The sequence below is a fragment of the Panthera uncia genome, chromosome X (genome assembly GCF_023721935.1).
Source record: "Panthera uncia isolate 11264 chromosome X, Puncia_PCG_1.0, whole genome shotgun sequence".
Taxonomy (NCBI): Eukaryota; Metazoa; Chordata; class Mammalia; order Carnivora; family Felidae; genus Panthera; species Panthera uncia.
In genome coordinates, this window is record NC_064817.1 from 77,659,191 (window position 1) to 77,664,542 (window position 5,352).

Genomic DNA, 5,352 nt, shown 5'->3' on the forward strand with positions numbered 1-5,352 from the left:
TTTCCAGAAAAGATATATAAGTGGCCAATAGCATATGAAAAGATGTTCAACCTTACTCATCACTAGGTATGAGATAATAGAAAATACACATACAGGTCTCTGCACCTGATTCTCCATTTAGAATTCCTAAAACCCTTATAATTTCGAAGTGATAAAAGCACAAGGAGTGTCTCTTATTCTAATATTTGGTCTTTGACGCCATCCCTGATACAGGGCTCCTATGTCCCTTGTAAATTCCTAAGTGATAACTGTATTAGGGGCATCTTTTGCCATAATGAAGCAACTCTGGGTGGGCTTCTGGATGGGGGCTGGTCACCAAATAACCAAGCCGTAATTAGATGTTGGAATTGTCAGCCCCTCCACCCATATCCCCCAGAGAGGGAAGTGAGGCTGGAAATGGAATTAGTGATCGATCTTGCCTAAGTGATGAAGCCTCCATAAAAATCCCAAAAGTAGGTAGGGAGTTCATAGAGCTTCCAGGTAGGTGAACACATCCATATACCAACAGGGTCACACATCCCAACTCCACAAGGACAGAAGCTCCTGCACTCAGGACCTTCCCAGACTTCACCCTATGAATCTCTTCACCTGGCTGTTCATCTGTATCCTTTATCATATCCTTTACTTTTTTTTATTTTTTAATGTTTATTTATTTTTGAAGGAGAGAAAGAGTGTGAGCAGGGGAAAGGCAGAGAGAGAGGGAGACACAGAATCCAAAGCAGGCTCCAGGCTCTGAGCTGTCAGCACAGAAGCCCAACACGAGGCTCAAACCCACAGGCTGTGAGATCATGGCCTGAGCCAAAGTCAGACGCTTAACTGACTGAACCACCCAGGCGCCCCTATCATATCCTTTAATAAACTAGTAAATATTAGCAACTATTTTCCTGAGGTCTGTGAGCTGCTCTAGCAAAGTAACTGAACCCAACTTTATAGCCAGTCAGTCAGAAGCACAGGTGACAACTTAAACTTGCAACTGCCATCTGAAATGGGGTGGGGGCAGTCTTGTGGGATTAGCCCTTAACCTGTGGGAATCTGACACTATCTCCAGGTGTCAGAATTGAGTTAAACTATGGGACACCCAGCTAGTGTTACAGAGAATTGCTTGCTGTGGGGAAAAATTCCCACACATTTGGCAACCAGAAATGTGAAAAGTAAAGTATTCTGAGTGAAAATAAAGGAGACACTCAGGAGAGGAGAACAGTAGGTTTTCCAATATAGTAGTGAAATGCAAATCAAAACCACAATGGAATACATTCACAACTATTAGGGTGGCTTTTACTCAAAAAAGAAATAATAAAAAATATTGGTGAGGATGAAATGGGAACCCCTATGCATTGTTGATGGGAATGTAAAATGGTGAAGCCTCTGTGGCAAATTGTATGGTAGTTCCTCAAAAAATTAAACATAGAATTACCACATGATCTAGCAATTACACCTCTGGATATACACCCAAAAGAATTTAAAGCAGGAACTCAAACACAATACGTATTTGTACTCCCATGTTCATAGCAACATTATCCACAATAGCCAAAAGATGGAAGCGACCCAAGTGTCCATAAAAGGATGAATGGATAAACAAATTTTGGTATGTACAGACAACAGAGTATTATTCAGTCTTAAAAGGGAAGGAAATTCTGGCACACACTACAACACGGATGAACCTTGAAGACACTACGCTAAGTGAAATAAGCCCGTCACAAAAGGAAAAATAGTGTTAAGATTCCACTTACATGAGGTACCTAAAGTAGTCAAATTTATAGACACAGAGAGTAGCATGATGGCTTCCAGGGGCTGATGGGAGGCAAGAATGGGGGATTAATGTTTAATGGTATGGAGTTTCTATTTTGGAAAATAAAGAGGTTCTAGAGATGAATAATGATGATGGTTGGACAATGTGAATATACTTAATGCCACTGAATTGTACACTTAAAAATGGTTAAAATGGTAAATTTTGTTACATATACTTTGCCACAACAACAAATACATAGAGCACACTTTTAAACAATCTCCCCGGTTTTGTGAGACTCAAGTATGATCTATGTAGAAAAGCTCTGTAACCTACACAGCCCTTCACAAATATTAGCTCTTTCTAATCACTATCACCCTGTTTCCCCCAACCTGATAGCATTATCCACATGTTCTATCTAGCCATGCTCACCCAGAAGCACACTGTTGGAGTTTAAGTGTGGTACAGTGATATCCACCTTTGTTTTGCTAAACCCTGGGTTCCATGTGTCAATGCAACAGTCTCCCAGAATTCTGGTTCTGAAACAGAACAAGTCCCCCAAAGACATAAGTTTTAGACAAGACTGATTGGATTCTAGAGAAAAAACTCAAGAGACTTCCTCCTCTTACCCAGCTTTCCCCAATGCTTGGTTTGGAAGCAGTCCTCATTCAGCAGCAAGAGGTCACCATGCCATTGTCAACAACAAGGAAAATCTTTCTCCAATTCAGTTGACCACCTAACTCCCTGGCCTGCTACCAAGCAATGTACCTCAGAAGGCAGCCCTTAAACAGGTGAACAATCTTGAATCTTCTGGATTCTAGGAAACAAATAGAGGAAATGTAGTCATTAAGCATCAATTGAGAAAAGTAATTAGATAATAAAAATGAAAACGCTAAAATCTAAAGACCACATGATCAGCTTTGATGGACTGCACAATTCTCTACATTGTAGCTTCAGAGATGAACCCTCAAATACTCATAGAAAGTAAAAATATTGCTGCAGAACCAGTGTGATAATGCAGTAGTGCAAAACTTAGAATGATGTTTCTGGAAAGCAAGCCAAATGGAACCTACAAACAAATACTGAGCAAGATCTGTGTCAGCATTTAGGTGCTCTCTGAGAGCCCCAAGTTTCCTTAACTATTACATGTGCTGCTTATTGAAAATTTCTCCTAACATAGGTAATGCTACAGTGCTATCTGAAATCTTTTTCATGCAATGATGTATACTCAGGAGTTCCTGCCTTTGCAGATAGTCCCTGGAGGACCAATGAGGGATTTTATTCCATGGCTCTTTGAGGAGCTTTAAATGCACATCAAACATGAAGTAGTACTTAGCCCAGCCTTGGAAATTTGACTTTCTATGGCCAAGTCTCTGTACCCTCACATTCTCTTTTTTTTTCATATGAAATTTATTATCAAATTGGTTTCCATACAACACCCAGTGCTCCTCCCAACACGTGCCCTCCTCAATGCCCATCACCCACTTTCCCCTCCCTCCCACCTCTCATCAACCCTCAGTTTTTAAGAGTCTCTTATGGTTTGCCTCCTTCCCTCTCTTTTTTTTTTCCTTCTCCTCCCCCATGGTCTTAAGTATCTCAGGATCCACATAAGAGTGAAAACATATGGTATCTGTCTTTCTCTGTATGACTTATTTCACTTAGCATAACACTCTCCAGTTCCATCCACGTTGCTACAAAAGACCATATTTCATTCTTTCTCATTGCCACGTAGTATTCCATTGTGTATATAAACCACAATTTCTTTATCCATTCATCAGTTGATGGACGTTTAGGCTCTTTCCATAATTTGGCTATTGTTGAGAGTGCTTCTATCAACATTGGGGTACAAGTGCCCCTATGCATCAGCACTCCTGTATCCCTTGGATAAATTCCTAGCAGTGCTATTGCTGGGTCCTAGGGTAGATCTATTTTTAATTTTTTGAGGAACCTCCACACTGCTTTCCAGAGCGGCTGTACCAGTTTGCATTCCCACCAACAGTGCAAGAGGGTTCCCTTTCTCCACATCCTCTCCAGCATCTATAGTCTCCTGATTTGTTCATTTTAGCCACTCTGACTGGCGTGAGGTGGTATCTGAGTGTGGTTTTGATTTGTATTTCCCTGATGAGGAGTGACGTCGAGCATCTTTTCATGTGTCTGTTGTGTGCCCTCACAGTCTTGAATGTCATTGCTTGCTTCACTTATACTTATCCAAGATTCTTAGGATCATCCACAAGACTAAATAAGAACTCAAGATTTTTTGACAAAACTTTCTGCCAATGCCCACAAATCTTGACTGTGGTTTCCCAAATTCTTTGATTCTCCACCATTAACCCTTTCTCTTGTGTGCAAAGCCCATAAATAATACTTATTCTATATATAGTCCCATTTGTGTACAAATGCATCTTTCCTAGTTTTCCCCCCTACCTCTTCATACTGCACCTATATTTTTGTGTTAACTCAGGTTCAGTCATAACAGCTACGACAGCATCAGACACTTTACCTTCTGTCTTCATTTTGCTATAATCTATTGGCTAAAGATGTATGTCGCTTCGGGAGTGTTGCAGTAATGGAAAAAGACTCAAAGGGACAACACTGAAGCAGGGGTCACCAGCACACAGCTATAAATAGAACCCAAATATACAAAAGCAAAAGCTTATGAAACATCCCTTGCACACACCTCTTTTATAACCAGTTGAGTAGGACTGGTTGATGAAGTGAAAGAACCAACAATCCCTTCTCCACAAATGATTGATGGCAGCACAACAAGCCCCTGGCTACAGGTGCCTCAACATTTTCTTGGGTGGTTCATTGTTGTGAGTCATTGGCTCACCATTACCAGGTCAAATGCTCGAAGTTCCTTTCCAAAAATGGTAATAAATTTGGAGCCATTCATATTCCCTCAGTTATAATGGGAGGAAATAGCTACAGCAGTTAAGCATTCAGTCTCTGAGCCAAAGCGACTCGAGTTCAAATCATGCTTTAGCCGCTTGTTGAGTACCAACAGTCAACGATCTTTTCTTATACCCCACTTGTCCAAGCCCTCGGCCACCTCACTCCCTCACCACCACCAAGCACAGGGTGCCCGGGGACTACACAAGAGCAGATAGGAATCTGTTCTCCCTTTACCTGTCCATCTCCTCAGCTATGTTGCCGCCTTGAAGTTGAGCGCTCCTCATTCTCTCATTCCCTAAACTGCCGCGACTCTCCTCATATTCCACCAAACACTCCAGCTAAATTTACAAAATAACAGGCACGCTGCTGGAGCGGGACCAAGCACTTCCTTTCCCTAACAAGGCGGAACTAAAGTGAAAGTGCCAAGGTTGTTAGCAAATGACTGCCCTGTCACCATGGTAAAGCGGCTGTCGCCATCTTTATTGTGATCGATGATTCCTCGTGTCGGTGTAAGAATAAATGAATAATAAGGATTTCTACAAACTAAAAGCCTTCCTTCAAGTTAGTCTGGGCCGGCACAAACGTAGGTTGGAACGGAGTTATCCTCAGGAAGCAGCCCAGCCCGGAGTGGTAAATGTTTTTGTGGACTGAACGCTGCTGCTTACGGAATGACGCCAGGGGAGGGGCCATGCGTACGCCCAGGCCAGTTGCTTCCGGCTTACGGGCCTTACAGA

The 5,352-nt window shown here is 42.0% G+C and overlaps 1 protein-coding gene across 2 annotated transcripts in view; it reads right to left on the reverse strand.

Annotated features, from left to right (window-relative positions):
- Nucleotides 1-5,289, reverse strand: part of SYTL4 (synaptotagmin like 4) — a 215,177-nt gene extending 209,888 nt beyond the window's left edge. Inside the window, exons 1-2 of one of the 2 annotated variants that reach the window (XM_049644040.1) lie at nucleotides 4,853-5,289; nucleotides 2,356-2,543 (exon numbers count right to left, since the gene is read on the reverse strand). The gene's annotated coding sequence lies outside the window, so the exon portion shown is untranslated. The remainder of the gene's footprint in view (nucleotides 1-2,355; nucleotides 2,544-4,852) is intronic. The other variant, XM_049644042.1, reaches the window with a different exon arrangement.
- Nucleotides 5,290-5,352: the final 63 nt, after the last annotated feature.